This window comes from Nicotiana tabacum, chromosome 20, assembly GCF_000715075.1.
Source record: "Nicotiana tabacum cultivar K326 chromosome 20, ASM71507v2, whole genome shotgun sequence".
Taxonomy (NCBI): domain Eukaryota; kingdom Viridiplantae; phylum Streptophyta; class Magnoliopsida; order Solanales; family Solanaceae; genus Nicotiana; species Nicotiana tabacum.
The window spans coordinates 137,744,658-137,766,152 of NC_134099.1; positions in this window are offsets into that span (position 1 = coordinate 137,744,658).

Consider the following 21,495-nt stretch of genomic DNA (forward strand, 5'->3'; position numbering starts at 1 on the left):
ATCGTGGGGCATCCTCATGTCGTGGTTATCATGGGTCGCAGCAGGGCCAGTCATCACTCAGCGCCCTTCCAGCTCAGAGTTCATCTCGTGCCCTATCAGTCCAGGGTTCTTCCGTGGCAGGTCCTAATGGCTGGCCATTCTGGTGCCAGGGGTTCCCTTCAGTCCCCATCTCCAGCACTGGGTAGTTGTTACGAGTGCAGAAAGTTTGGGCATATGAGGAGGCAGTGTCTTCGATTTCGCGATGGTCAGTATAAACAAAGGGGTCAGCCTTCGACTTCTGCTCCAGTTACTTCACCACCCGCCCAGCCAACTAGGGGTGGAGGTCAGGCAGCCAGGGGTTGCCCTAGAGGGGGAGGTCGATCAGAGGGCGGTCAGGCCCGTTACTATGCACTTCATGGCATGCCAGATGCTATTGCTTCAGATGTTGTCATTACAGGTATTGTTTTAGTCTTCCACAGAGATGCCTCTGTATTGTTTGATCCCGGTTCCACCTTTTCTTATGTGTCATCATACTTTTCTCGTTATTTGGGTACGCCCCGTGAGTTTCTTGCTTTACCTGTTCATGTATCTACCCCAGTGGGCGATACTGTTGTTGTAGACCGTGTGTACCGGTCATGTGTGGTGACTATTGGGGGTCTAGAGACCCGAGTGGATCTATTGCTATTGAGTATGGTGGATTTTGATGTCATTTTGGTCATGGATTGACTATCTCCGTGTCGTGCTATTCTAGACTGTCATGCTAAGACAGTCACTTTGGCTATGCCAGGTGTACCGCGAATCGAGTGGCGTGGTGTGATTGATTATATCCCTAGTAGAGTGATCTCTTTCTTGAAGGCCCAACATATGGTTGGGAAGGGTTGCCTTTCATATCTAGCATTTGTGAGGGATGTTGGAGCTAAGACTCCTAGTATTGATTCTGTCCCAGTTGTGAGGGATTTTCTCGATGTTTTTCCTGCAGACCTGCCGGCATACCACCGGACAGGGATATTGATTGTGGTATTGACCTGGTGTTGGGCACTCAGCCCATTTCTATTCCGCCATATCGTATGGCACCAACAGAGTTGAAGGAATTGAAAGAATAGCTTCAGGAACTCTTAGATAAGGGGTTCATTCGGCCTAGTGTGTCCCTTTGGGGTGCACCGGTTTTGTTTGTGAAGAAGAAGGATGGCACGATGAGAATGTGCATTAATTATAGGTAATTCAACAAAGTAACAATCAAGAACAAGTATCATTTGCCTCGCATTGATGATTTATTTGATCAACTTCAGGGAGCGAGGGTGTTCTCCAAGATTGATCTCCGTTCGGGTTATCACCAGTTGAAGATCAGGGATTCAGATATTCTTAAGACTGCTTTCAGGACCATATATAGTCATTATGAGTTTCTTGTTATGTCCTTCGGGCTAACCAATGCCCCAGCATCATTCATGCATTTGATGAACAGTGTATTTTGGCCTTATCTGGGTTCATTCGTTATTGTATTCATTGATGATATTCTGGTGTACTCGCGTAGTCAGGAGGAGCATGCGGAGCATTTGAGAGTTGTGTTGCAGAGACTGAGGGAGGAGACGCTTTATGCAAAATTCTCCAAGTATGAGTTTTGGCTCAATTCAGTGGCTTTCTTGGGGCACATGGTGTCCAGCGAGGGTATACAGGTCGATCTGAAGAAGATAGAGGCGGTTCAGAGTTGGCCCAGACCATCCTCAGCCACAGAGATTCGTAGCTTTCTTGGGTTAGCAAGCTATTATTGCCAGTTTGTTTAGGGATTTTCATCCATTGCATTGCCGTTGACCAAGTTGACTCAGAAGGGTGCTCCATTCGTATGGTCAGACGAGTGTGAGGAGAGCTTTCAGAAGCTCAAGACAGCCTTGACCATAGTTCCAATGTTGGTTTTGCCATCAGCTTCAGGTTCATATATTTTGTATTGATATGCTTCAAGAGTTGGGATTGGTTGTGTGTTGATGCATGAGGGTAGAGTTATTGCTTATGCTTCTCGGTAGTTGAAGCCCCATGATAGGAACTACCCCGTTCATGATTTGGAGTTAGCTGCCATAGTTCACGCATTGAAGATTTGGAGGCATTACTTGTATGGCGTATCTTGTGAGGTGTTCACTGATCATCGCAGTCTTCAGCATTTGTTCAAGCAAAAGGATCTTAATTTGAGGCAGCGGAGATGGTTGGAGTTGCTTAAGGATTATGATATCACTATATTGTACCATCCGGGAAAGGCCAATGTGGTGGCTGATGCTTTGAGCCGAAAGGCAGTGAGTATGGGGAGTTTGGCATATATTCCAGTTGGGGAGAGACCTCTTGCGATTGATGTTCAGGCCTTGGCCAATCGGTTCGTGAGGTTGGATATATCGGAGCCCAGTCGGGTGTTGTCTTGTGTGGTTTCTTGGTCTTCTTTATATGATCGCATCAGAGAGCGCCAGTATGATGATCCGCATTTACTTTTCCTTAGGGATATAGTCCAGCATGATGATGCCAGAGATGTGACCGTCGGTGATGATGGTGTGTTGAGGATACAGAGCCGGATTTGTGTGCCCAATGTGGATGGGCTTAGAGAGCTGATTCTGGAGGAGGCCCATAGCTCGCGGTATTTCATTCATCCGGGTGCCGCGAAGATGTGTCAGGATTTGAGGCAACACTATTGGTGGAGAAGAATGAAGAAAGATATTGTGGGATTTGTAGCTCGGTGTCTCAACTATCAGCATGTGAAGTATGAGCATCAGAGACCGGGTGGCTTGTTTCACCAGATGGTTATTCCGGAGTGGAAGTGGGAGAGAATCATTATGGATTTTGTGGTTGGACTTCCTCGGACTTTGAAGAAGTTCGATGATATTTGGGTGATTGTGGATCGGCTGACCAAGTCTGCGCACTTCATTCCTGTGTGTACTACCTATTCTTCAGAGCGGTTGGCAGGGATTTATATCCGGGAGATTGTTTGGTTGCATGGCGTTCCTATTTCCATCATCTCAGATAGAGGTACTCAGTTTACTTCGCAGTTTTGGAGAGCCATGCAGAGAGAGTTGGGTACTCAGGTAGAGTTGAGCGCAGCATTTCATCCTCAGACAGACGGACAGTTCGAGCGTACTATTCAAATATTGGAGGACATGTTGCGTGCTTGTGTTATTGACTTTGGAGGTTCATGGGATAAGTTTCTACCACTTGTAGAGTTTGCTTACAACAACAGCTACCAGTCGAGTATTCAGATGGCTCCATATGAGGCTTTGTACGGGAGGCGGTGTAGATCTCTGGTTGGTTGGTTTGAGCCCGGCGAGGCTAGACTATTGGGGACAAATTTGGTTCGGGATGCCTTAGAGAAGGTGAAGGTGATTCAGGAGAGGCTTCGTACAGCGCAGTCACGTCAGAATAGTTATGCGGACCGGAAGGTTCGAGATGTGTCCTACATGGTCGGTGAGAAGGTCTTGCTGAAGGTTTCGCCCATAAAGGGTGTTATGAGATTTGGGAAGAAAGGCAAGTTGAGTCCTCGATTCATTGGGCCTTTTGAGGTGCTTCGGAGGATTGGGGAGGTGGCTTATGAGCTTGATTTACCACCCAGTCTATCGAGTGTGCATCCGGTATTTCATGTTTCTATGCTCCGGAAGTATATTGGGGATTCGTCTCATGTTTTGGACTACAGCACGGTTCGGTTGGATGATGATTTGACCTTTGATGTTGAGCCAGTAGCTATTTTGAGTCGCCAGGTTCGGATGTTGAGGTCAAAGGATATAACTTCAGTGAAGGTGCAGTGGAGAGGTCGGCCCGTGGAGGAGGCTACCTGGGAGATCGAGCGGGATATACGGAGCAGATATCCTCATATGTTTGAGGTTTCAGATATGTTTCTTGACTCGTTCGAAGACGAACGTTTGTTTAAGTTGGGGAGGATGTGATGGCCCGGCCAATCGTCTCAGGAGTTACCGCTCCATTTCCCTCATTTCAGCTTCTTTACGCTTCGTTATCCGTGTTTTATGTGATCGAGTATATTAGTTAGAGTTCGGAGAGGATTTGGTAAGAAATGAGACACTTAGTCTCTTTTAAAAAGGCTTAAGTTGGAAAAGTCAACCGGATATTGACTTATGTGTTAGAAGGCTCGAAAGTGAGTTCCGAGGGTTCGGTTAGCTTCGGGAGCTGATTTGCGACATAGGAGCGCGATCGGAATGGGTTTTGGAGTTGTAGAGAAGATTTATGCTTGAATTGGCGAAATTGATATTTTGGAAAATTCCGACTGATAGGCGAGATTTTGATATAGGGCTCGGAATGAAATTCCGAGAGTTGCAGTAGCTTCATTGTGTCATTTGGGATGTGTGTGCAAAATTTCAGGTCATTCGGACGAGATTTGATAGACCTTTTGATCGAAAGCATAATTTAATAGTTCTTGGAGTTCTTAGGCCTGAATCCTATGTTAAATTGGTGATTTGATGTTGTTGTGAGCGTTCCGAAGTTTTGAGCAAGTTTGAACGATGTCATGAGATGTGTTGGTACAATTTGTTTGAAGTTCCGGGAGTTCCGGGTAGGTTCCGGGATGTTTTAGTGCAAAAATCATAGTTGTAGCAGGCCTACAGGGGTTGCAGGCCCCAGAACTCACCCATGCGGTCCGCACAAAAATGAGTGCGCCCGCGGTGAGTGCTGTGCGGCCCGCACAAAGTGGTGTGTGGCCGCGGTAGGTGTCATGCGGACCGCACAAAATGGTGTGCGGCCACGGTGGGGAACGATCCGCTGGTCCTACTTCGGAAGCTCATATCTTTTAATTTACAAGGAAATTTGAGGTGATTCAAAAACGAAAGTTGTATCCCTTCGTGTCTAGTTTCCAGAAAGGTAAAGATATCGTAATTTGGAATTCTGTAACAAAGGTTATGGCCAAAATACTAAAGCCTGTCACTGCAGAGGGAGGCATGTGCGGCCGCACATTGCCTTTGTGCGGACCACACTGGCTTGCGCGGACCGCATGAGTTTTGGTGCGGCCCGCTATAGTTGATACCTGAGGGGTACCTATAAATACGAGGTTTTGGGTTTTATTTAATATTTTTACCTAAAGAGCTCGGATTTTGGCGATTTTTCGAAGGTTTTTCAAGAAATTCATCGGGGTAAGTGATTTTAACTCAGATTTGGCTAGAATACATGAATCTATCACTGAATTCATCATTTAATTTGTGATTTGAGATGGAATTTGGGAAGGAAATTGTGAAACCTTTCAAAAATGTAAAATGATGATTTAAAGGACCAAATGGTATCGGAATTGGATAATTTTGGTATGGTTAGACTCGTGAGGGTACGAGGATTCTGAAAATGTAAATTTTACCCGATTCCGAGACGTGGGCCTGGGGCTCGGGTTTTTCTAATTTCGAGATTTTGATATTTTTTCGAATGTTTTCGCTTGGGCTATGTTCCCTTAGCATATTGTGACCTATTCGTTCTGATTTTGGATAGATTCGACGCACGTGGAGGCCAATTTGAGAGGCAAGGGCATAACGAGCTAGAGTTTTGGCCAGTTTGAGGTGAGTAATGATTTTAAATGATGTCCTAAGGGTTTGAAACCCCGAATTTGCACAACGTAGTGCTATACTAAGTTGAGATACACGCTGTGTGACGAGCGTGAGGTTCAATGCTATGGGGATTGGGACTTGGTCCATCCCGAATAATATTTTACTACATTTTTGATTGAGACATATACTTTATTGTTGTGAATTGGGCTTGTTGCCATGCTTGGGGCCTTGTACCGACCTGTAGAACCCTTAGGGGATTTTTGACTGGTTTTCCTGACTTACTTTGTTAAAGAACTTATATCCTCAGTCATGTTTCCAATTGTTTAAGAATGATATGAACCAAATTTTTGAAATGTTAATCATAAATAGGAAGAGATATGAGGGCCGAGATCCCGACCGTACATTATGCCCGAGAGGCTGTGATTTTTAAATGACTGAGAGGGGTCGAGGACCCAATAGTGAGGATATTTTATATGATATGGATCGGGCTGCACGCCGCAGCAGATATATATATATATTATATACATTATGGATCGGGTTGCACGCCGCAACAACTACTTATATGGATCGGGCTACACGCCTCAGCAATTATAAAGCGCTTGGGCTAAAGGAGCCCCTCCGGAGTCTGCACACCCCCAGTGAGCACAATCGAATATTATTATTATGGTTCGGGTTGTACGCCACAGCGATATACGGATTGGGCTACACGCCACAACGGTATATATATTTATTGACTCGGTATCGTGAGAAGTATATGAATTGAGAACTGAGGATAAGAACGAATAAATGAACTAAAATGCTTGAGGAGTTGATTTATACTGATTATATCTATTTTACTTGGTTAAAAGAATTTCACATGATTTCCTTATTCACTGATGTTTAAATGATTTTACTGTTTTGATATAGAACTGCTTAGTGCCTTTACGTGATTTCATACTGTCAGCCATTATTTATTGTTATTACTCACTGGGTCGGAGTACTCACATTACTCCCTGCACCATGTGTGCAGGTACAGGTATTCCTGAGGCATAGAGCGAGCTTTCCTGCCGTTCTGTTTTCATCGGAGTTATCGAGGTAGCTGCATGGCATTCGCAGACCCAATTTCTCCTTCTATCTCTACTTATTATTCCGTATTTTTGGCATATTTCTGTATTAGATTGTTGAAACCTTGTATTAGAGGCTCAGACTTGTGACACCGGAACAGTGGGCTGTTTTACAGATATTTTTCGTGAATACGATTTCCGCACATTTCATCTGTTAAATTCATACTTCTATTTATATTAAATTGGTATTAAATATCAAAAATTTGTATTGAATTATAAAGAAAGAGATTGTGAGATGTTAGTTGGTCGGGCTTGCCTAGCATTATGTTGGGCGCCATCACGGTCGGGGTTGGGTTCGTGACAATTTGCATCTTCGTTTCCTCAAAAATACCTCTTCCAAATCAAGAAGTATATTCTTTTAGCAATTTTATGTTATTTCTGAATAGATTTTACTTTCTTTGACAATTCTCTCTAATCAGGACATGATAAACGAAAGATTGAGAAATAATAGTGAGAGACTAAATGACCATCCTCCTCAGAGTGTTGCTTGGGAAGGAGATGTATATTCTCAAGTCTTGAAAAATAAAAAAGTGGATATGTTCGAGGTTTGAGACTTGGTCCAACTCCTTCTATACTATAGGGTAGTAAATCTTCATAGGAAATATTGATCTAGAGGATTCTTCTAATGAGGTAAAAAGGATAGAACAAAAGGTAATAGAGTTAACGGAGCTAAATGGAAAACAAAATGAAGAAATGAGTTCGATGAAACATGAATTATTATGGATGAGAAAAGTCATGTGTAAAATTGCTCCTAATAAGTTATATATGTCTCAGAATATCAATGGAATCTCAATTGGACAGGTAACTCAAATTCAAAAGTTTAAGACATTTGTTCTGAAACATTAGTCTAATTATATTAATTTTATCTAATGTGCTAATAATAATCAGGTCCATGATACCAACAGTGGTCATGAATGAGTACCACAAGCGCAACAAAATCGTGGTATTTGTGAAAATACTCCATTTTCTTATGGTATTGCTCTTATACTTGAATATGTCAACATGGTACTATTCTTTTGAATAATGATCAATATGTTGCGAATTGTGTTTTACACCAGTTTAAATTTATTTTGAGTCGCTAATGAAATAGGGAACATTTTATTCTTAAGTCAAATTTTTGTAAATCCAACTAATATCTCAGTAACTTAATTTGTCATAAATTAAGGACTTGGTCCAACGTTTTTATCCCTTCGTACAAGGAACAACTTAGTGTGGTTCTGATAATTTGAGCCTCTTATTGCTTCTCATTCACCTTATATTTCAATAAAAAAAGATAGTATTGGTACTGTAGGTTTATTTTGGGCATTATTGTGGTTAGAGGTAGTACTAGTTATTCGAAGAGGATTCTTTCTCCCGTGACTCTTTTATTTTTGCACTGGAAGGATGTTCCTGATTCACCCTAAGTCAATAGTTGGTGTTTATTTTATGAAGGTATGTATGATATGGTCTATTTAGGGTATATTTGAAGTCCTTCAGAAAAGTCCTTGTGCTGCTTTTAGTTTGGTTATCTATAGTTGTGTTGCTGATTATTTTTTTGTTGTGCATTTTTGTGGTTACTAGCTTGTAGTTTGTCTCTGGAGTACTTTCTTTTTGGAGAGATGGATAATACTTATTTTGTTGCAACTCATGTTGACTTTCTACATTGTCTTTTCAGTTGTATTGGTTGAAGGTGTAGAAGAGTAACAGTCAAATACAGGCTATTAATGAGGTATGATGAGTTTACATATATCTATATGCATATATTATTGGATTGTATGTATTAGAAATGGGTGATAGTTATTTAATTATTGAAAATTCATGTGCCTATTTGTATCTTTGGTCTATTATGTTATTGTTTTAATTAGTTAGATTCTAATTGATTTGCTCTTTCGGGTAACACAATACAAATTTCTGAAGCTTAGGTAACATGTAGTGCAATAAATATCCTTATTTCTAATTGGTGGTTGGATTGTATTTAGTAAGCTCATGGGAGGATGATGTAGAAAACCCGGGTGGGTGGGATGTAATAAGTTGGAGGGAAGTTCAGGGTCTAACTTTAATGTAGACTTCAATTATACTCAAAAGAGGAGAGAAAAAACTTTTGTTAGTGTGTAATAGGAATTCCAAGTTGCTACAGGGTGTTGAAAAATTGTGCAATAACTTTGTAAAAGTCTTCTATCTGAATTGGTTGAGATGTTTTATCTTAAGATTCTAGCAACACCTATGAATATTAGTATTTCCTCTCATAAGAATTGTGAGCATAAGAATAGGAGAAATTGATATAGGCGATATACTAGCTAATTGGAATTGAGTTCTAGGCTTGCTGTTACATTTCCATATGATCACATATTGGCTTAGAAACTTTTCAATCTTACCATTGATTTGTACGTTAGAAGCAAATCTGGAAAACATTTAGTACTACAGATCTTAAGCTATTGTTCATTTGGGTTCGTGCATCCTTAGAAGGTTGCATCTACTATTGAGAAATACCAATTTGGTTCATTCTTGTTGCATTTGCTTTTAACCCCAGCAAACTCTTTATCTTGATCCTTATGACCATTCAGGTACTAGAATGTACTCCTTAATATTATATTATTATATCTGAATGAGTACTGACAGCTTGGTTAGTCATATTATATTATGCAGTCGTTCCACCAACTGTTACTGAAGAAAAGATAACATAGCCTCTCATGTGTTGAATTTAGAATTGGGAATTGACCGTACTAACTTAAATGAAATAATATGGTTAAGGAAATAGCTTAGTTGATTAAGATGGACTACTTTCACAATATAATTTAGATGTAGACTCACGATTTTTCTATTTCGCATTCAATATTTTCTTCTGACATTCACTTATTTTATTATTTCAGGTTATACCGATAAAGTTTGAAAATTTAGCAGGAGAAGGATTTCAATAGGATGAAGAGTTGCAGAAATGGCTTGAGGGATATGCATGCACTATTTTATTATTGTTGGTATTCGACATGATTAATTACAATGACATTACTTGTTTAGTTTAAACAGTATAATTATTTTTAATCTTTTTCACTGATACATTCATACTATGGAATATTCTTTCTTTTATTTTTCTTGATATTAAAAACTTTATTATTTTTTATGAATTAATAGTTACATCTTTATTATCATTTGTTATTTGGAAGATAATTTTAATAGCAACAAATAAAGGTTGTAAAAAGGACTAGACGAAGCATTACAATTGTTGTTAAAATTTTAATATTTTTTACGACAATAAATTTTACCCTTCATTTGTTGTTGAAAGGGTTACTTTTTAGCGACTAACTAATTAAATTTACCGGCAATAGAAAAAGACGCTAAAGGTGCAAATTAGGTCATTTTTGGGACGAAATTAGTAGCCATTATAATGGCCGCTAAACAATTGCTATTAAAGCTATGATTTTTAGCGGCAATATATTGGACGCTAAAGGTGAAAACTAACCTATCTTCAGAATGTATTTAGTGGTTAATATAATGGCGCTAAACATTTGTCAGAAAAACCTACGACTTTTAGCGACAATTGAGACTGCCTTTACCAACATTTTTTTAAATGGGCGCTAAAAGCTTTAGCGGCCCCATGTACAACGGCTAAAACGTAATAGCCGTTAAATGTTTTAGCGACAATATTTATAGCCTCTAAAGGCCTTTACAAATGCCGCTAAAGTCCCTTTTTGTAGTAGTGAGTTCATCATAGTTATTTAGGAGTTTGGCATGATTCGTAGTGAAGCTGATCACTCTGTATTTTATCGACATTCTGCTTCAAATCTCTGTATTTATCTGGTCGTTTATGTTGACGATATTGTTATTACCGGCAATGATCAGGATGGTATTAGTAAGTTGAAGCAACATCTTTTTCAGCACTTTCAGACTAAGGATCTGGGCAAATTAAAGTATTTTCTAGGTATTGAGGTTGCTCAGTCTAGCTCAGGTATTGTGATATCACAACGAAAGTATGCCTTAGATATTCTTGAGGAGATAGGAATGATAGGTTGTAGACTTGTTGACACTCCGATGGATCCGAATTCTAAACTTCTACCAGGACCGAGGGAGCCTCTTAGCGATCCTGCAAGATATAGGCGGTTGGTTGGTAAATTAAATTACCTCACAGTGACTAGACCTGATATTTCCTTTCTTGTGAGTGTTATGAGTCAGTTTATGGATTCTCCCTATGATAGTCATTGGGATATAGTTTTCCGCATTCTTCGGTATATAAATCAGCTCCATGCAAAGGCTTATTGTTTGAGGATCGAGGTCATGAGCAGATCGTTGCATACTCAGATGTTGATTGGGCAGGATCACATTCTGATAGACGGTCTATGTCTGGATATTGTGTCTTAGTAGGAGGAAATTTGGTGTCTTGGAAGAGCAAGAAACAGAATGTGGTTGCTCGGTCTAGTGTAGAAGCAGAATTTCGAGCAATGGATATGGCGACATGTGAGCTAATTTGGATCAAATAGTTGCTCAAGGAGTTGAAATTTGGTAAGATTAGTCAGATGGGACTTGTGTGTGATAATCAAGCTGCTCTTCATATTGCGTCAAATCTAGTGTTCCATGAGAGAACTAAACACATCGAGATTGACTGTCACTTTGTTAGAGAAAATATACTCTCAGGAGATATTGCTACAAAATTTGTGAAGTCAAATGATCAGCTTGCTGATATTTTCACCAAGTCCCTCACTGGTCCTCGTATTAGTTATATATGTAACAAGCTCGGTACATATGATTTATATGCACCAGCTTGAGGGGAAGTGTTAGTTTGATAGTTAAATAGTAGTAAATAACCCTAATCCCATATGTATTAGGAGTAGGACATGTATTATATATAAATAAGGCTCATTGTATCATTATCATAATTAATCAATAAGATTTTTCTCCCGTGCATTCTCACAGCCAACAATCCAAAGAAAAATCAAAAAAATAACTTAACGGGACAGTGACCAGATCAGAAACTAACGCCGGAGACCTCGAACGGACCTCAAATTAGAAGCTTCGAACGGATCTCCTACAAAATCCATTTTTGAAACCAGAAAATTGGTTCAAACAAAGAAAACAGAGATGATGGGGTGGGGCTACTACTGCTCGTTATTCTTAGAGATTGGGAGAGATCAGAGGGTTCGTTCTTGGGTGTTCCCCTTAGGTTAGAGATTCAGAGTTCCGTCCTCTCTCTATATGTGTGTGCGAGAGATGATTGATTAAGCAAATTGGTTCGTTTTTCTTTCGAAAGAAGCAGCAGCGTTCAAGGTCCAAATTCAAGGGGTCTGCCTGCTTTTGAAGAGTTCTGATTATCTCGTTCTCTTAGGGGTGGACAACGATAAGGTGGAGAATGGGGGAACTCCACGGCATGTGAGTGAGTGTTTGTGTTCAGTGTGGTGGTCGGCTCATTTTGGAGATGGTTGTTGGGGTGAGTCGGCTGCTTTGGTCTGAGATAGAGTGACGATGGAGGGGCTGGTGGGTGGTTGTTCCGACGGCGGTTGGTTTATTTGAAGGGTGGTGTGGCGGTTAAGGAGATTAGGGTTCCTCCTTGCTGAAGAAGAAGAGGGGAACCACTGGGTTCTTTAGGTCTCTAGGGTTCTGCCATTGGCTTCATATGGGTGAAGAAGAAAAAGGTCGCTGGTTGTTGTGAGGGTGATGGCTGGTTTTTGTAATTGGATATTAGGATTGTCTTCTAGGGTTCTTGGGGTGGTAGAATATGAAGATAAGAGAACGTTTCCATTTTTGGGTCACAGATGATAAAAAACGGCTGACCTTTTTCTTGGGGTCCTTCTAGGTTTAAAAAATTAGGGTTCTCTTGGTTAGAGATGGTTATTAGGGTGGGCTTGGGGATTATGGGCTTAGGAATTATGGGCTAGGTCCGAATTGGGCCAAATTTTGGCCAAATTTACCTTTAAAAGTGGCCCTTTAACTCTGCTAGACTAAAAATATTGACTCCTAAAATAATAACTATAAAATTGTGAAATCATTCCTAACTAATTAAAACAAACTACATTATGACATGAAGTTATATATATTGTTATTTGCGAAGATTATCCTAAAAATAAAAAATGGGTTTAAAATAATATTTTTCTAAAAATACTTAATACCTAAGTTAAATAGAGAAAAATGAAACTATTTTTGTATTTTTTTAAATTTTTGTGATAAAATAAAGTAAAAGAGTCAAAACTAGTTAAAATAGTGATATTAGACCTAAACTAAATATTTAAGCACTAAAAAGTGTAAAATCTCGGGGAGGATCGAAAATTACATGTCGACAGTTGCCCTTCTTTGATTGGAAACACGAAGAGTTTTCAGACAAAGAATGATGAGACAGGTTTTTTGACCCGACCCTTATTTAGAGAGACCAAAAACTAAAAGAAAGGAGAATGTGACCGGGCCTGGTATCTGAGCTGCCTACATATCCTTGGCTATAAAGGAATTAGGTCGCGTGTAGTTCAGAAGTGAATGAAGTGACGGATTGTGTTGAGAGGATGAGAGAGTTGAGCGACGTTCCGTCGAGGTTCCGGTCCATGGTTCCTGCCATTTCATCAAAATAAAAGGAAACATTTCAGCAAAAATAAAAGAAAAACACAACATGAAACTGAAAATTTACCCCATCTTTAGGTGGGCATTCTGCTGACTTAAATTTGAAGAAAACTGGAGGTTGACCCTGTTCTTTAGCCGGGCATCCTGCTGCTTGCTCTTGAAATAAACTTGAACTTGGAGTAGACTTGAGCTTGAAAACCTTGTTCCTTAGGTGGCTCGTGCTACTTCTGATTTGAATTAAAAATTGCCCCTATTCTCTAGGTGGGATCCTGTTATCTTTGACTTGAATCTTGAAAACTGAAAGTTGATCCTATTCTTCAGGCGGACTCCTGTTGTCTTTGAATTGAATCTTGAAAAATGGAAATTGACCCTGCTCTTCAAGCGGGATCCTCCTGCTTGATTTTGACTTGAACTTGAAAACTGAAAGTTGACCGCATTCTTCAGGCGGGCTCCTGATGCCTCTCTGACTTGAAATTGTAAACTGAAAGTTGACCTTGTTCTTCAGGCGAGAGTCTCCTGATACTTCTCTAACTTGAAATTGAAAACTGAACATGTTCTTCAGGCGGGCTCCTGATGCCTCCTGACTTGAACTTGTAAACTGAAAGTTGACCCTGTTCTTCGGGCGAGATTCTCTTGATGCTTCTCTAACTTGAAATTGAAAGTTGACCCCGTTCTTCAGGCGGGATCCTGGTGCTTCTTTGACTTGGACCTAACACCGATTTTTGAAATGTTGCCCCCCGTTCTCCAGGTGGTGCCTGCAATCAAAAACAACAAAACAAAAATAAATCTGCCCCAGTTTGCATTAGGAAGATTTGTGAGTTGTTAGCGAAACTGTAAATCTCCTATGCTATTGATGAAGGATACAATGATGAGGGTAAAACTAAAAATTCGACTAGGATGTGCGTCTCCTGTGAGATCGAGCTTAAGGAAAACTATAAGCTAAGCTTGACTAAATTAAAAATTGCCCCTATTCTTCAGGCAGGACCCTGAACTCAAGAAAAACTAGAGATTGAAAACTTAAGGAAACTAACAATTGACACTATTCTCCAGGCGAGACCCCTAAACTTTAAGAGAAATTAAATATTGAAATCTTAAGGAAACTAACAACTGACCCTATTCTCCAGGTGGGACCCCTGAACTTTAAGAGAAACTAAATATTAAAATCCTAAGGAAACTAACAACTGACCCTATTCTCCGGGCAGGACCCCTGAACTCAAGGAAAACTAAAGACTAACCACTTAAGAAAATTAAAAATGACCTTATTCTCTAGGCGGGACCCCTGAACTTAAGGAATGCTAAAGATTAATAATTTAAGGAAACTAAAACTAACCTTATTCTGCATGCGGGACCCCTGAACTTAAGGAAAACTAAAAACTCTTCTGATTAGGGAGAATGCCTAGGAGGTAATGGTCATCTCAACTAGGGAAACGCCTAGCAAGTAAAAACCTTCTCAAACAACCTTTGTGCTGACCAGATTTGGGCACTACACTTGAAAAATTCAAGATTCCAAGCTTTGATTTGGACATAGTCTTTGTCCCTGTTTCAAACAAAGAAAACTTGTGAGTTTAAACATGGTGGTTGGTTTGTGGCCTTGACTTTGAGGGCGATTGCTCCTTCACTTGCCATGATAACTTTGACTTCAACTTGAAATACCTTGCTTGTTTATTGACTAACCACTTTCTCTGTCAACCCTTATCAATGAAAACACCTCTGATCCATTCAAACCCCAAATCCCTCTATCTGGTTTATTGTGTTCATGAATTGGCATATACCATACCTTCGTATTTCACATGAATCCCAAAGCACATCAATTGTCACCAACACAGTGCGCATACTACTCTTTCCTGACTAAAACTACTTTGATGTACTAGCCAGACTCCGCTTTGTGCAATTGGAAAGCTGGTAGCAAATTTTGAAGTCATTTCTCACTTGTTTTGATAAAACAGACTCAAGAAGAGGACTTAAACAAATCAAGAGGAACATAGTAAGGGGACAATGGAAAGAAATGATATCTAACCGGAAAATCACTAAGTAGAAACTTATCAGATGTGGATACCAACTCTAATGACCATGACTTGCACTTTTGGACTAAGTAGCCTAATCTGTCAAGCAAGTCTAATATTCAACTCTTGTTGTACCTTTTCGCCGTGAAACTGGGTTTCAATGCTCCGATTATCCTATTTGATTCACGATCCTTATTCGACTTATAGTGCCCGAAGGGTTTTCACCCTCAATCCTCTCTCATTTTGTTTTTTCTCTCAACTCACCGTCACCTTATGGTGCCTGTGAAGGTTTTCACCAATAAGACTCTCTCATGTTGTTCTTTTCTTCTTATTTTCTCTGATTCTGCATATGACAAGACATTAACCATGGTAAAAATATCATATGCTCTTGGCATGACTAAACTCAGCACTCTCAAAGATTATCTAGGAAGTTTTTTTTGGACTGTAATGTGGCTTTTGGACAGGGTTAGAAAGAAAAGATATCATAAACGCTCAAAATAACTAAGATAACAAGGTTAATTTATTTACAACTTTTGGAATCCATTTCAAAACTTTGCCCCAATTTCTAAAACAAGAGAATTTGATTCTAAGAAAAACCACCCCACTTTTGAATTCGTGGGATTATGATTTTATTTTGTGCGACCGGATCGTAAGGCTGCCTATGTATCTTGTGGTGACAAGAATCAGGTCGAACGTAGTTCAAAACTAATTCTTGTTTTTGTTTTTTTTGTTGCTATATTTTTCCCCTTTTTTTCTTTTCTTCTTTTTTTCCTTTTCTTTTCTTTTTCTTCTTTATCTCTCTCTTTTTTTTCTTTTTGAATTTTTCTTTTGGAATAAATTTTCTAAAACAAATCTATGGGGTTTATTTTTTTATGTAATGACTCTAACTCGATTCCAAAAGAGGAGAGGTCAAGAAAATTAGCATAAGCTCAAAAGGGGTACCGAATGGTATAAAGTGTTTGGGTAGCTTAAAGAGGGTCTCCCAATCCCTAAAAATGCGAAGTACAACATTTCTTTTGCAGCTCTGGCATTGATATCACTGATATTCCTTCCACCTTTTTTTTCTTTTTTTTTGCCTTGTCAATTACAGAACTCTCGTTGGGTGATTTCTTCTTCACAATGGATACCCTCCGTCTGTTTGGAGCAAAATCCCTTGGCTTTATCTTGTTACTTGAGATGCACTCGAACTCAAAGTTGGTCGCTTCAAATTGTCTGGGAGGCATTCTCTTGTAACAAATTTTTGTCGTCCTATTAACTTCCCAGACTATTTGCCCCAGTTTCACATAGTTCGGGCTTTAAATGATCTCAAAATGTCCAAACCTATACTTATTTCCCTCAAATGTCCCTATCATCCTCAAAATTGTTCCATTGCTTCATAATTAGACTAACTTTTAAGACCAGGCCTAGAATTATGCGTGCACGTCATGTCACTAGAGCCACCATAAAAATAACTATAAAAGAAAAAGAGAACTAAACAAATACAGACTGGAAATAAAAAAAAATAGGAGATTGCATTAAACAAACGGTGAAAGGGTTTGAACAACAAAACAAGCAATCTAAGCTGGGTTTACAACCCTGGAACAATCCTAGATAACACTAAATGAGTTACTACGACTAAACGAACTAGGCAAAATAAAAGGATAGAAGGGTTTGAGCCACAAGACAATATCCAGATTAGAACCCTGAAATAAACCGGACAACAGAAATGACAACAAAATAAACCACTAAGACTCCTCCCTCGCTAGCCAATAAAGGAGCATCTTTCCAATCACCAAGCTCAACATCTTAGTCAATGAGTTCCGCATCAATAGTACTAGGACCTTCACAAGTCTCCATCACATTGACCTTAGCAAATTGTTTTTGGGTCCCTTTTACCGGCTCATTCTTAAGATCAACTTCCAGAACCGAGAGTGATAGCGCTGAAAGCTTTGTGGCAAGTGTCCCTCCGAGGATCTCAGAAGAGTTCTCATATTCCTTTTCAACACAAATCATACCCACTATATGTGTCTTATTATGAACAGGCAATGGACTTTGGCTAGTGTCTAGTGCATCTAGATTTTGCACAACAATATCACCTACCTCAATAAACTTCTGAACTGCTCTTTTCAGATGCCAACACTTTTCTATAATATGACCCGGGGCATTAGAGCAATATGTCCACCTTTGAGAATAATCAAAATTGTTTTGAAGAGGGTTCGACATTTTTATCTGAATCGGCTTCAACATGTCCAATTGCCTCAACCTTTGGAACAAACTGGCATATGATTCTCCAATAGGAATGAGAGTCTTTTCTTTTTTCTATTGCCTTTTCATTTTGTACTCTGGCCTCAGTTGGAACCTTTTGCGGGTAGGTGGTTGATATGCTTGAAGAGGTGGGTAAGATATTTGCGAAAATGGTGCAGGCCATCGCGGGTCCTATGGATGTGGAGCATATGGTGGTGCATTGTGGATGAAGTACTGGGAAGGTAAGGTATGACTTTGGGGATTTTGTGGACAGAAGTAGCATTGGGGAGGATTATCTGGAGCATAGGGATATCCATGGGGTCGATATTAAGGCTGAATGCGTTGAGCAGGAATGCCCACTAGATCCTGTCGTTGGTGGGGCTCAACAACATCTTTTCTATATCTCTTTCTTCCACCCAAACTTACTGAGATGTTCTGAATGTCTTCTGTAGTATCTTTCAATGCAGAATAACTCATGATTTTGCCTGACTTGATTCCTTCGTCTACCACCTCTCCCATTTTTACCACATCATTGAAAGGTTTACCCAAGGTCGGGGATCAAATGACTGAAGTAGGTGGACATGGGCTTGTAGGAAAAGCTCAACCATTTCTTCTTCACCAATCAGGGGGCTGACCCGAGCAGCTTGTTCCCTCCATCTGAGCCCAAACTCCCTAAAACTTTCCTCGGGTTTCTTTTCCATCTTAGATAGGGAGGAGCGGTCTGGGATAATGTCTAGATTGTACTGAAAGTATCGAACAAAATCTTGAGCCATTTCATCCCATGCATGCCACTTCTTGACATCTTAACGAGTATACCATTCCAAGGCTGCCCCACTCAAACTCTCACTGAAATACGTGAATAATCTTTCCCACTAACACTTCTTATTTCACTGCAATAACCCCTCAGATGGGCTACTGGATCTCCACGCCCATCATACAAGTTAAACTTTGGCATTTTAAACCCCACGGGTAGATGAACATCAGGGAACATACACAAGTCATTGTAAGACATGTTAATCTTATTTCCCATCCCTTGCATGTTCCTTAAGGACTATTCTATACCTTTTAGCTTCCTGAATATCTCATCTCGCCCTTCTTTTCCTGTGAACTTTTCATTTTCAACATGAGGCTCATTTCGAGGGCTATGATTGTATGAGTCAGGGACCTTGTGGGCAACCTCTTAGGGGTAATATTGGGCATCATGAGTTTTGAGTGCGTGTTCATTGTTGGATCTATGAAGAGAAGATTGTTGAGAAGTTGTGATCGTCGGGATAGTGGATATGATAGGAGGGCAATTTTTGGGAAAGGTAGTTAGAGGAAAAGTGATGGAGCTATTAGGGTAGTTGGGAAAGTTGTGATAAGCCGGAGAATCTGGAGAGTATAGGGAATCATCTGGCACTATTACCAGAGTTTGGGTAAGGGTAGCATCAAGGAAGCTAGGTGGTGGCGGGGGTGGTGCTTTCCTAGTCATCCAAGCCTGATACATGGCCGTTCTGTGTTGTCTTAACATCCGTACCTCTTCAACCAACCCATTGTCCTGTTCAACCAATTGCTTTTGGGAACCAGTATCAACCAACTCCATTATCTTGTCATTTGCCATTGTCGTTCGACTTTATGTTGTAGAGAAGAGTTACCACTTTAAGAAACACAAACCAACCACCCTTTTATTATAATGAAGATAACAAAGAGGAACAAAATGAAGTCATCATATTAACGTTAGGGCATTTAACATAAGATAATCTCACTTTATGTGCAATGCACCTAGTCACAATTATCGGTTCTAAAATGATTTCGATGGTACGAAGGTCAGATGGCATCATCCCAATTTCGCTCGCCACATTTCCTTCTTCATTTTCCTTTCTAGCACCGCTTGGTTTTTATTTCCCTTCTCCTCTTTTCTTTTGCTTATCGCTCTTTTCTTTCCTCTCATTTCTCACATCCCACAACTTCATTCTCTTTCTTTCTTTTTTTTTTTTTTGCTTTTTTATTTAATGATGATTCGATCAAACCCTATGTAGGTTGCCTACATATCATGTCCCTCATGAATCAGATCAAGCGTAGTTCTGGAAATGTAATAAACTAAAAACAAATTTTTTTTGAGTTTTCATTTATAACTTTTTTTCGATTTTCAAATATAAAACAGGAAATACGATAACGAGAGACTTGACAAACTCAACTATACTACGACAAACTCTAACACCAACTAAAAGAATCAGTGCTACTGAACATGACTATAAAGTACAAGACAACAAAAAAATAGACTCAAAAACTAAATAAAAAATATCCTTAAGCAACTCCTGGATTGAACGGTCCTGACTGGATGGTCCTGGGTGTCTGTCATGCTCAAGCTCTAGTAAATAGATCCACACCTGTATGAGAAAAATACGGCCAAATAGAGTTAGAACACTATGTGAGACACTAAAACTTCCTATTGGATACATGCAAGATATGATTGAGGCTATTTTTGCAAAATAGCTTATGTGGCCAATAGGTGGTTATAAGCCAAACTCAACAAAAGTGACCTCTAAGACATGGAAACATTACTTGCAGAAATGGCCTATGTGGCCAAAAAATGGCTAAGTGTGCAAATTCAACATAATGGACCTTAAACTGAGAGGATACCTTGTTGTGGACTTAAGACTCTAAGACATGGGTCATTGAACCACTTTTGCGAAAATGACCCCATTTTGCAACAATGACCGATGTGACCAAAAACGGCTAAACATGCAAATTCGACAAGGATGGGCCTGAAAGTAAAGAGACACCTAATTGTGGATTCAAGACGCTCTAGATAATTAAACAAACCACTTTGCAAAAATAGCCATATTTTGCAAAATGACCGATGTGGCCAAGAGTGGCTAGACATGTAAGATTTGGCTACGACCCTCGAAGCCAAGAACCTAAGACTCACTAGGAAAACCGGACCCTATGTAGGCTACCTACGTATCTTTCCCCGAAAGACGAGAATCAGGTATGTGTAGTTCAGGCAGATTGGATACGGGCGAGAATAAAAAATAACTGATTTGGAGAAAACATATTTTTCCTTTTTTGAAAAATGATGAAACATGTAAACTCTTTTTGGATTTTCTTTTCCCTTTTTTGATTTTTTTAGGAAGATGATGGGAAAGTGCAAAATATTTTTTTCTTGGGATTTTTTTTTTGCCTTTTTTAAAAAAATGTGAAAGAAAAACATAATTGGGCCCTACTTGCTTTATTTTCACACTTCACCCTCTTTTCTCACTCATTTACCCTCAACCATCATTGGTCCGCCAAATAACCCTTTTTACCCTTGAAGAATGGAACATATAGCATATAAGATGCATCAGGATGGTCTTTTATTTTTGGGTACACCTGTCCTAGACGGACTCAACCCCTATGTTGAGTACCTAAAGTCAAATGCACATGATGCAAACAAACGTGCCTACTAGGGATCCGGTATGAGGTAATATTATTCTAGGTTTAAACTTGGGGGTGGGTTCTAGACATGGCTTACCCGAACGGACAATTTAAGTCGAGGTCGGGGCAACGTACTGGGAGCACGAAAGTTTACCCGGCCTAGTTGCTGATCCAGCCTCGTTCTATTTGGTATGAATTCTAACAAAAAAGTGGGCCATGCATACGTGTGCACCATATTTTCGGAAGGGAGGTGTAAAAAGACATTTAAATATAGTTCAAATAATATCAAAGTGGTATATGAGCGGCAATTAGCATAGTAGGTCCACAAATACAGTAATATCAACAAACAATAAAGCCAAACATAGATCATATTTAACAAGCTCGAATTCTGAACCCTGAACTAGATGTTCTGGGTTCTTTTCCCCAGCAGAGTCGCTAGAGCTGTCACACCTCCTTTTTACCCGAAAGGGAATAATGGAGTTTTTCCAATTAAAGTGTGACATAATCGAAATAGGATTATTTATTTAAATTCAGAGTCACCACTTGGAATAATTTATGGTGTCCCAAGTCACCGGTTTATTTTAAATCCCAAGTCGAGGAATTTTGACTCTATTTATGTTCTACAAACACAGAAGACCGAGTAAAGAATTCTATTAACCCGGGAGAAGGTGTTAGGCATTCCCGGGTTCCGTAGTTTTAGCACAGTCTCTTTAATCATACCTGTCTTTATTAAATTATTTAATTATTACTTTAGAACCTATGTGCATTTACCTT